The following is a 13,177-nucleotide window of genomic DNA, read 5'->3' as shown; positions in this document are numbered from 1 at the left end:
ATTAATCTATATATATAAAAGGCAATGTTCGAATGATTCTTCTAGATGGACTGAATAACTACCGGACCGATTTATGTGCGATTTTCAGATAAATGTACATCTTCGCCACGAAAAGGTTTATATCTCATAAAATCTTCAATTTATTTAGTACAAAAAAAGTTACGAGCGTTAATGTTTTTTTTTATCCATCACCAGGGTTGCATTCGCCGAGAATGCGGATACAAAAAAATGGATGGACGTTATTTTTTTGTTTATAAAAAAAAGTTCGTTTTTGAATGCTTACATACAGCATTCGTTTTTTTGTGGATCCCAATCAGATTATTTCATTGAATTCCTTATAATTTCTACCCATTTATTTCTTTTTACTGGATTTTTGGTTATACTAAAATAATATCAACTACTATTCGATACATTTTTGAAAATCGCATTCCTGACTAAAGTGCATCCCTGAGCAGAGTTTGACATTTGCTAAAAGAATTCTTTATTTGAAAATAATGAATTATTTTATGTTTTGGAATTCAAACACAAACAAGTATTTGGGTACCTACTTAAATGAAATATTTGAATATCTATTCCTTTTAGATTTGGAATTCAATCATAAATAAGTACCTACTTACCAATGACAAGTTACGACATATTTTTTACGTTTATCCGAACGGTTTTTACGAAAGATTCTTAGTAAATTTAAAAGTATACTTAATTATGTTTAATCTTGAGAGGAAACGCGGTCTGATTTTTCTTCATACAAACGTATTCACGTATTTTCTCTCTGCATTATAGCACTAGAGAAATGTTTTTTTTTACAATAACAACAAACTATCACGCCGCTTCTCCGTAAGGATAGGCAGAGAGGATAGAACGCCACATCACTCTATCTTTGCATTCAGATCTCGCTTTCTCTACATTCATAGATCTTCTCATGCACGCGCGCCGATTATTCCTACTTTTGACATGTTTTGAATATTTTCTATTCTACTTATATATATGGCATACTGGGGATTCTATATCTGAGAGGCGTATTCCAAATGGCTTCTGACAAATGTATAAAATAATGAAATTAGGGCCTTTGGATTATCAAAGTGTTTACTCATTCGAATTATGAAACCAAATGCTTCGGAGGTAATTTTATTGATATGCGATTCAAAAAGTAGTATGTTCTACCTACTTGTCATACCGACATCATATGATCGAAACAAGCCAATGGAATGACCGCAAACAATTAGTCCGCGTTCCTTACGTCATTTACATTTAAAATAGTTCTCCAATAAATCCCAATTCAAGCAAAAAATGCTCGCATGAACATGAATTTTGCATGACTTTGGGAAGATGTATGAATGTAGAGGAAGCGAGGTCAGTATGCAAAAATAGAGTGATATGGCGTTCTATCATTTCTGCTTAGACTGAGACGGCGTGATGGTTTGTTGTTGTTGTTGTAGTAACTATCGGAACGTTTTCGTGTCACTACTTTTTAAAATATTTTACTCTGTATGGCGGTTGTAAAATATGTATGTATTAATATGTCAGTGCTTTCTGGGTTTTGAAATTTGCCAGTCAAGTATCAAATTTCTTAAATTCGTTCACGTCATTATTTCCCCTGGTCTTCGTCGTTTAGCTGTCGAAGTTTTTAATAAAGACGCACCAGGCTAGTTTAAAAAACATTCTTACCAGATTTAACCAGATCTTTAATCATTTTTTATTGAATTAAAAAACCCATAGTCATTTTAAACCCGTTTACTGCCAATGAGATGTTAAGGTGATTCTAAACGAAAAGATGAAACTGATTATTCATAGATGGCGCATTAATGATTTTTTATTGAAAAATGCCATTTTAATTTCCATTAAAAATAAATGCGTTTATTTTCAATGGAAATTTTACAAAACTGTTTGCGGAAACTTTACCACTCTCTAGTCGACGTTACGACGGCTGTCCACCGCATCACCGTTCACTACGGCCGTTAAGATGCGGGCACCGCTGTCCTAGGAAACCCTAGCTTTAGCCACTGCAGAGTGGATCCAATCGCCGTTGTTCGAGCGATGGCGCGATATGTTAAGGGCCGGTTTTATAAACATCTAATCAAACTTCCGTAAGTGTAACGAACCGTTGGCCGTTCGTTACGATAACCGACGGTTTTGTGTTCTATAAACCATTTTTGTTAACGGACGGTCGCCGGTAAGCATTTTCATAGAAATTGAAATTTTTCTGTCATTTGTCCATAGAAAAACTTTTTATCTAAGCTCTTTCTGTCAAATGCGAACGGTGCGCATTCGCATTGAATGAAAAAATACATCAAATGCAAATAGTCGACAATTTTGAACGAAGTTTTTACACAAAAAAGAACTATGAATTGAGAGTACTATGAATTTAAATTAAAATTATTAAAAGCGAGCAGGTACGATGGATAGTTTTTACTATTATCAGTCATTTTAGTATACATTTATACCAATAAACCATGTTTATTATTTTTTTTAATTAACTGCTGAATATATTTATCTATCAGACTAAAGTTGATTTTATACCACCACGCAGAGTAAAAAACATATAAAACTGGTAATTTAACTAAATCCCAAAATAATGACTATCTGCATGTTAATTGGGCGGAGATTTGATCAAATAACAATGTGATAAAACAACTGTCATGTCAAATACGGCAGCGGCGCTGAAGGTAACGGATCGTAATGCATTTAACCGGCCAAAATCGGTCAGTAAAGCTAGGGTTTCCTAGGACAGCGGTGCCCGTATTTTAACGGCCGTAGTGAACGGTGATGCAGTGGACAGCCGTCGTAAAGGTGACTAGAGTGTGGTTTTCTAGGAAAACGGTGTTATCAACACCATTTAACACCGTTTTCCTAGGAAAACACTCTCTAATCACCTTTGCGATGGCTATCCACTGCATCACCGTTCACTACGGCCGTTAAAATACGGGCACCGTTGTCCTAGGAAACCCTAGCTTAACGCTACGAACGTTTATAAAACGCTATAATCGGCCGGTGTACCAAATATTAGTAAAAAATGGTATCAAGTTAACGAATGGATGTTTATAAAACCGGCCCTAAGACCACCATAAGTGCTGCAATATAAAATTTTATTTTATGTTTATATTTATCGTTATATGTTTATTGTTATATTTTTGTTTATATTTATATTTATGTTTATATGGTAGAATTGGCTCTGCACTTTATAGCCATTTTACTGGAATAAAATTTAAAAAAAAAATAAAAAAATACTTAAGGTCGCAATAATGCTCTAAATGAAAACCACCACGTTTGGTTTCACGTGTTCGTATATATTTGACGTTTGATCAAATACCACCCCTGGAAACTTAAAACTAGAAATAGGGTGCTTTGATAAGGGAGCACGTTTAGCTCTAAAGCCGGTCGGTAAATAAATAATTCATCATCATGCCCTTTCCGCACCTAAGGGCGCATAAGGCACTGCATTGGTTCACCAATCGCATTGTTATCTTGCTATTTTCTTATACATGAAAGTAAGATGATCAGTCTTACGCTTCAGCCCAGTCAAGGGACAATGAAATATTCCAGTGTAAAAACACCTTTTTATTTTATTTTATTTTATTTTATTGAAATAAACGGCACTTAGTGCCTTTTACATATTAGTTACAAATACAATTAAATATACATACATGTAAGCATAAGTAATACAGAGCATTTAAAACAATATTATAAATTAACAAATTAAAAAAGTCTAAGAAATATAAACTATATAAAAGAATAAAATATTACCAGTTATAAAATTATCGATAAAAAAAGATAATTTGGTATTTGAAATACTTTGAACCAGTTAAAAAAAAACTAAGAAAACAATTTTGAATAACATTTAAAAAAAATATACATGTATTATTATTGAAAACTAATATTTAGGTAAATAGTATATGTTTATGTATAAAAATATATAATTATGTAAAAAAATGATAAAGAGAAATATAATTTACTTATAAATTAATTGAAGAAAAGAAACGAAAAAAGAAAAAAAAACACTAATAAAGAAGTTTAAAACAAATTTTTAACAATAGTAACAAATAGTTACCTAGAACTACTACCAATGAAATAAAGAAAAAGAGCCATTTTATATGTACTAAATTTCATGTGAAACGAGTCACCAATGTCCTGGTACTTATTGCCTAGAGAGTGAAGTCTATTTAGATAAATATAATAAATAAATATTTTAGATAAATATTTCATGTTAATCATATCGGGAATCGAGCCCGAGACCTCTTGCGTGGTAGGCAAACGCCCTGACCATTGCGCCATGAGGCCAACTGGTGGTTGTAAACTAGGTGTGGTTATTTTAATTTCGATTATATTCTCATTTAAATTTATTTCATTGTATACTCAAGATTTCAATATCTTTTTGATTCACAATTATTTCTTAAGCTCACAGGCTATAAAGGGTTATTCGCAACAAATTCCACACAGGCACAGTATGTAATACACATATTTTGAATCTCATTGGTATGTAAAAAAACAATGAAATGCAAACTTGATTGTTAAAATTCTCATACGTATTCAACAATTGAACTCTTTAATATAAAGTCAAGTAGCGTTAATTTCCGGGCAATAAATTCAACATATAAAGCATTACGATTCTATCACTTAAAACACTTGACATCAGATATAATTACACGACAGAGCTATTATTAGTATATTAGATAACAAGATACCAAAATCTACAAGTCACTGTCTCTTAATATTTATTTATTTATTTATACGCCCTATGGGCTTTTATTTTATTTTATTGGGTAAGCAAGCAGTATGTACAGAAATATCGACAATTTCTTTGTATAACATACAGCGGATCGGACAGACGTTGTCCTGCCCGAATGTTGGCTTGCCTGGAATAAGACTTTTCATCGATAAGTAGGTACCTAGGTACTTGCTTGTGATCAAATTCCAAAACTAAAAACGATTAATATTCAAATTACAATATTTGAGTTTGTCCAAATGTTCGTAGGCAAAAGACAGGATTTCACCGTGTAACACAGTATGTAAAGTGGACACTTAAACCGTTCAATCACAGGTCATAAGCCCTGTAAATGCCTAGACTTCTATATATAAAAATACCGTTTTTTTTTTGCTTGAAAAAAGTTGCGTGGACTCAACGTCAGGGACGTCCACCGTCCGAGTGGAACGTGAATAAATCGACATTTGTAATCTGGCATTGTTGTATGAAGATTTGTATAGGATTTTTACACCCTTAAAATGGCGACAGTTTATACGATATAATGACCCAACAAAACTTATTTTTGAAAAAAACGAGAAATTGAGCCTTAGAAGAAGATTTCAACATTACGATAAACTAAAAAATAAGGTCGTACCATATTTACAAATACGTTAAATATCTATTCTAAAAATGACTGTTTTCAGTGATTTCACAACCTTTGAGAATTTTTTTCACCAACTTACAAGATAAAAATAAAAAAACAAAAGATATTGAGCCCTAGAAAAAAATTTGAATTTTGACAATTATTTTTAAAATTTGGCTTGGACTACTACAAGTACTTTAAATATCCCATCGAAATGTCACATTTGAGCATTTTTCAGGCCACTCCCCCCTTAAGGTATTCTCCATCCCTGTTGTAATGTGTTAATCTCAGAGTTTGCAAATCATCTAATATCCGAAAACTATAATTTTAATCAAGAAACGGATATAGAAATTTTGCAAATCAATAAAAAGGGTCTTTGTTCGGTGGTCTTTCAAGATTGTTCTAGAAAGATTAGAAATAAGTAGAGCAATGAATTTTTTAAACGATTAAGAATAATAAGTAATATAATGTATGAACAACATGAGCATGTGAAAACATTTTTTCCCTGTTAATTCTTTCCGAATTATTTATTTATCTCTCTCAGAATCAATTATACGATATGCTATAACTTCCTGGGGGTTATCGAGCGAAACTAAATTCAACAACGTTTTGAGTATGCCCAAATGCTTGCAGACTGGCTGGATCTCCTCTATAGGAAGAAGTATAAAAATTGAAAAAAAAATTTCAAGCGTTGGCGTTGCGCAGTAGGCGAGTCGGTTCGGCCGGATAAATCTCATTCACATGATAAAGGTTTCAGCTCTTTTACTTTACAAAATATTTTGACATTACTTACATATTTTGACTCGTATGAAGACTCTTCTTCCTTTCATAGTTTAACTTCCCTTACTAAACGTGGAAGCATTTCTGATCTGTCTTTCCTCTTCAAAATTTTAACCAATTTTATCGATAGTCCATATCTCTCGGAGCGTATTTCAATCAATTGTCCCGTAAAGTCAACACGACAAGTTCATTTTTTTTAGAATTCATCGTCCAAAAAAAATATGTTCTAAACTCGTTTATTTATCGTAGCTGCTCCAAATTTTATTTACTTTGTCCCCATTTAGATATTTTAATACAAAATTTTGTGACTTCAAAAAAAAACTTTTTGAAACACTGTAAAATGAAACATTTGTCAGTGTGTAATAATTTTATGTTCCTTTAAATATGTTTATTTTATTATAATACCAAAATTTTGAATTGGTCAACTATATTATGAAAATCTCTCTCCACCACTCCTCCACTCTATTTCCTCATCCCTTAACCTTCTTACGAGCTCTTTTTTTTTCTCATGTCTTATATAATATATTATTTTTCTCTTTACTGTGTAACAAGTTCTCTCATTATATTTGTGAAAAACTTTAACTGGATGTATGTACTATTTTTTATATTTTGTATTCTTACATAACAACTGTTGTTATTCCTTAATAAATAAAAAAAAGTCAACAGATGGAAGAGTTGAGTAAATGTGGACGTTCAAACATAGGCAGAATGGTGAATGTTGCACAGTGTTCCTATCTCTGTTACAACAAATTGAGAAACAAATATTAGTTTTATTCAAGCTTTGCAAAATTCAACGATCAAATTACAAGTTGATCAATTTGATAAATTGGATATTGATGATTTGCAATGAGGAATTCCAGCCCAACCCGAAATTAAATTTTAAAAATATTTTCGTGTACACGTGAATATTAAATTTTTTTGGAGTACGATGAAATATCTCAAAAACGCACGCAAAAATAAATAAAAAATGTTAAATATAGTATTCCTTTTAAAATCGTAAATAATGACGTCACTCCTTATACGTGTAGTATTTCCGGTTTCCGCTTAAAGCCCCCGCACCTTGTAAGGAACGTTTTGACCATAGAAAAAAAAGTATAATTTGCATAATTTGACATTTCAACCAGAGATTATGTCAACTTTCTAGGTTTTTCTAAATCGAAGCGTTCGTAAAAACAACCATAACATAGAAATAAGCAAACTACGATCAACTAAATGAAGTAATCAAAGCAATATTCCATAGATTCTTGTCAGGTCAGTGAAAGTAAAAACGCCAACCGTTTCATGACGTCACTACTAAAAAGTGACACCCTGATTACAGTCATTTGGCGCGGTATGTGATAAATGTAACTTTTAAAAATCATGTCTTTGTAAATAACGTACAAAAAAATATATATATATATATACATATTTTTGCTTAGTTAAAAAGTACGCTAATAGAAAAAAATTTAGAAAACAGTGGAATTCCTTATTTGCAATACAAGAGTTAAAGGGAGAAATGTTGTCAATAACATATTATTATTTCACGTTTTGTTTACCGAATTTAAATAATATATCAAATTTACTATACATTTTACACATTTGTTCCAGTTTACAGGAGTTTGTCAGTTTAAGGGCGTTGCCAAGGTTCAGTTCTAGCCTCATAAACAAAACCATATCTTTAATGGCCGCGCCGTAACCAGCACAGAAGTGAGCATTCGCATCGATAATTCCACCAGCGACTTCGATATCCGGTTCTTTAACCTCAGTTTTATGAAGAGTTTGAGGTCAAATGAAGCTATTTGAAACAGCGATTTTCGCCAAACCGAAATCAACAGTAAAGAGCGTAATTTTCAAAGCATGCATTCAAATAATCTGCGTGATCTGAGGATATTTTAAACTTTTTTATGTAAAACTTGTGTTAACATATTACAACAGAGATGAAGAACATTTAAGAGAAGGTAATATAGAAGTCTAGGGCTTATGACCTGTCAATGGCTGGTTTAAATGGCCACTTAACACACTGTGTAACATTCACCATTCTGCCCATATTTGAACATCTATATTTCTTTCATTCTTTCATCTGTTGATGTTTGTGAAGTTAAAGAGCTGAAACCTTAATTTATGCGGGTATACACATTGTATATTATACATTGTATACAGATTATAACAGAGATGAAGAACAGTTTAGGGAAGGTGATATGGAAGTCTAGGCATCTACAGGGCTTATGACCTGTCATTGGAAAAAATAAGATTTTCACGCGTTGCCTAGTATGTAGGTGAAATAATTCAATTAGATGAATCTCACCCGCATAAATGAAGCTTTCAGCTTAGTAACTTCACAAACATCAACAGATGAAAGAATTGAAGGAATATAGATGTTCAAAAAGAGGATTGGCCTACTACTCGGTTAAAGTGTACAATCTACTTCCATTATCCATAAGGACACTTAGTAAGTACTCAGAATATAAAATTGCTATTAAGAAATGGATAGTGGAGGTGGGTTGCACACGAATCGATGAGTGGATCAAGCCAAATAGTTCTTAAGAAAAATAAATATAGCAATGTAAAAAAAATGAGAGATGAACTAAAATGGTTATCTGTAAGAAGGAGACTTAAATTTAATATGTTGATATTTATATATAAATTTTTTCACGATTAATTACCAAAATATTTTAAGGATAAAGTTGTCTTAAACAAAAATTGTCATGAATATGCTACTAGACAAAAGGATAAAATAAGACTACCATTATTGAAAAGAGCTGAGTCGCAAAATTGTTTGATGTATAAGGGTTTTAAAATGTATGATGAGATGCCTGAATGTATGAAGAATGAAAAGTGTCTGAAAGAATTTAAAAATAAATGTACAAGTTACTGTAAGGAAATGTAAATATATATAGATTATGTGAATGTACATAATAGTTTATATTAGTTTTAATATAAGCTAACTTAAGAAATAAATAAAATAAAAAATAAAAATAGGTAAAAATTGTGTACTGTTTATGAAATTTGGTCTACAGGTCTATATGAGTTGGTTATGTTTTTTTATGATTATCTTAGTTTATATTGCGACGACTAATACTACTACTACCATCACGCCATTTTCCCGTAGGGGTAGGCAGAAAGAATGGACCGCCACACACGCCTATCCTGGCATAGATTCCTAGCTCCTTCCACATTCATACATCTTGTCATATATGCCCCTCTGTTATGCCTGCTTTTGACATAACCAGACTTAAGATGTTGGTTTATCTGATCATGCCACGTCTTCCTCGGTTGTCCTCGTCCCACGTTACCGTTAATTTTCGCCATATATACTTGTTCTACCATTCTTTCGTCGTCCGTTCGTTCTACGTGACCAAACAATCTCAGCGGCCCTTTCTTAATCTAATCAATTATACTTGACTCAGATTTACTCTCTCGCCTGATTTCATAATTCGTAACCCTGTCATACATTGATTTCCCACACATCGCATTTCAACCGCGTTCACTCGGCCTTTATCCTTCCTCTGCCATTTCCATTTTCACTTCCATACATAAGTGTTCGGACTTAAACTCCGGTAACATATTGCAACAGAGACGAAGAACATTTTAGAGAAGATAATACAGAATCACAGGTCATAAGCCCTGTAGATACCTAGACTTCTCTTTTTCGTTCTCTTAAATATTCTTCATCTCTCTTGTAATAAGAATGTAAATATATTTTATGGAAAAATTCATTAAATTTCAAAATAAAAATACGGGTTGCAAAATACATAAACCGGTCGCTGGTTATTCCGAATTTGGATTTAAATATCAATCGTCTTTTATTTCTGTTATAAATCACTTCACCAATAATATTCGCAACAAATTAAAATTTGATATTAACTTATTTATTTATTTGGCCTTAAAATAGTACACACATTATAATATATGAATGTCCTAATAACACAAATAAAATCAGTTTTGAGTTTTTTTTTTTTGAAAGTAATATTTGTGTTCTTGATTTACCCAAATATTTATTTAATTTTAATGGGCCATTTCCAACGAGTTATAATTAACTCACTATTAGAAAATGCAAATCACCACAATGGGGCCACAACCCGATAAGGTTTTTTTTTATTTTAACATATGTATGTTTCTTTTGATATATATTAGTGGGTTTTTAGTAAACAAGATTTAACAATCTCGTATTTATTTATTTATTAACGGACATTGTCTGTGTATACAATTTATAGGGTTTAAATATTACAATAAAATAATGATTTAAAAAAAAAAAAAAAGAACCATTGACAAACATAAGGGACATCAAGATAAGATCTGGATTATTTATTTAGTGCTCGTTTAAATCGTTGTAAACTTAAACCAATAAAGTCCAGATCTTGTCTTGAGTTAACAATACGACAAAGATGGGTCATTGGAGAATTAAGGCCATAGTTTGTTCTATGCTGATCGACGAACAGTAAATTGTTTCTCAACCTACGAGTCGGAATATTGCATTTTACTTGTCCCAGTAATGATGGAACATCGATTATACCATTTAGTATGCCGAACATATAAATGGAATTAATATTAGTTCTACGTTTTTGTAGACTAAAATAGAAACTTTTGACCAGTCTGTTTTTTGGTTGGCTGGAAGATATTGCTTTTAGCAATAAGTCCGACGGAGTACTTATTCATTGTACTTAAAGTTTTTAATAAACAAATAAATATTATATATGTTCAAAGCATTAACTTCGTGGTCAAACATTTAAATTAATGCCAGTAAATATTAGTATATAACCACTTTCCTATGTCTACCGGTTTCGAGACGTACCCGTCTCTTTGTCAGGACACTTACTCACTAAACCAACATGCAAATGCTAAAATAAAGTTTCGCCTTTACACTTTTTGATTTAAAAATAACCAGTCGTGTAACTTTCAACCTCCTAGCCCCTCCCTTTCCTATTCCTCTCTCAAAAATATTGTATCTCTCTCTGTTGCAACACATTTAGATAAACAATTGATTTACTGAAAGAAAAGTGTGCAATAAACATAGATTTTAATTTAAATAATTAACACTTTTTTGTTACACTGTTCCCCATCTGACCCTATTTTTTTTATTTATGTTCAGTTCACAAACAGTAAAAAATATCACAATATAAATACAATTTATAAAATAAAAAAAAATAACACCAAACATCTTTCATCAATTATATGTGAACGCCAATAGTCACAAAACAAAAATTAAAAATTGTAAATAGACCAAAATCTAATTTTTATCATTTGTTATTAAAGCAGTTTATTAAAATTTAAATAAGATTATTTTTGATAAAATTTCATTTAAAATATGTAAGTGTAAATTATACAATCAAATAGAATTTCACTTAAATATTAATAAATTTAAATAGTCCCGTAATAATAATAAGTTTTTTTATTTATAGAAATAATTATCGTAATAATATTTACAATAAAAAAAAAAATTTAAAAAAAGAAATTAACAATATAAAAAAGATTAAAAACCACCAAAGCACTTATGACACCAAATCAGTTATACGCTTAAACAATACTCACTGACAGATTTAAAAACTGCTCTTACTCAAATGAAAGACATAACCCCTACAATACATCACATACAAATAATAAAATCACTAGATCCTCAACACAAAGACAATTTAAACAAATACAAACTAATACCACTTTCGGACAAAGGGATTTTGAGTATTATTCAATTAAAATCTATAACCTACTTCCACTATCTATAAAAACGATTAGTAACGATAAAATGTTTAAAAAGGCTATAAAAAATGGATAGTTGAGCTGGGTAGAAGTAAAAATGGATTGTCTCATTCACCCAAAATAATATTGAATCAACCGCTCCACAAGTGTATAGCTTATGTTAGGTTTTTGTTATTTTCACTGTGCGTTTTGTAATATAAATAATATAGATGTACATGTTTACCTAATTTTTAAAACTGTGAATATTTTGTTAACTATCTCTGTTTATTAAGTTGGTCTTCTTTGTTCATTCTCTAGTGTAAAAATATTTCAAAAAAGTATATTGTTAAGTGTCCTCGGCACGGGTTATCCCAGTGAGGTCACATTATTTTTATTATTAATTATAGTTTGTAAGAGAAAAATATGAATAAATAAATAAATAAAATTGAAATTAAACTATTGCATTATTATTATTATTATTTATCAGCCTGTGGCGCATTAGCTTACCATGCAAGAGGTCTCGGGTTCCATTCCCGACATGGTTGACATGATATATTTATTTGAAAAGGGTGTTTTTCACTAGAATATTTCATAGTCCCTGAACTGGCACCTGAAGCGTAAGACTGATTATTTTAACTTCGCGTGACAAAAAAATGATCAAGATACGCTGCGATTGGTGTACCAATGCAGTGCTCTGTGCACCATTAGGTGCGGAGTGGGAATTATGATGATGATTATTACTTATCCCAATGAATTATTTGAAATTTTATTTTATTGACATAAACGGCAAATCTGCCTTTTACAAACATTTTTAATAATAACATATTTGGCTAAATATATATTTATATTTTAAAAACATAAATTTCCTAAGATTTATATTTAACCTAAAAATTACAGTAATACAACAAGAAAATCATAAGTACTGTTTCATACAGCTGGGCAAAGTGAACAAAAAACTGTATATATTATGAAATGCATGAATAAATAAATATAATTACCATTCACCATCTTTGAAAAAGTTCAATAGGTTTGTTCTATGGGAACAATACCCTACACTAAATTTATCAGATACATGGGAATAACTATTGCCGAATTCATGAAGTCTATTTAATACTGCATTACAAGTATACACTGTCCGTGAATTGTTGCTACAAAACGGTGGCACCTATCTAGTCATTCTTCCAGGCACCCTGAAGTTGATGATAGATAATAGTTCAGGGCAATCCCATATTGAATTTACAATTTTGAATTAATTTAAAAGGTCCATATTTTTTCTTAGATCGTTAAGTTTTAACAAATTTAATGTTTTTAGTAAAAAATCGTAATTTAAAAATTCATGACTGATTCTAAATTTAAAATTTATGTACCGTAAGAATTTTTTTGGACTCTTTCAAGAGAATTTTGGTGACAGTTGTAGTAAGGAG

The sequence above is a fragment of the Micrasema longulum genome, unplaced genomic scaffold (assembly GCF_059751315.1).
Source record: "Micrasema longulum isolate JH-2025_06_02 unplaced genomic scaffold, ASM5975131v1 h1tg001949l, whole genome shotgun sequence".
NCBI classification, from domain to species: Eukaryota; Metazoa; Arthropoda; class Insecta; order Trichoptera; family Brachycentridae; genus Micrasema; species Micrasema longulum.
The sequence above is the reverse complement of the archived record's forward strand: the minus strand, read 5'-3'. Positions refer to the sequence as shown.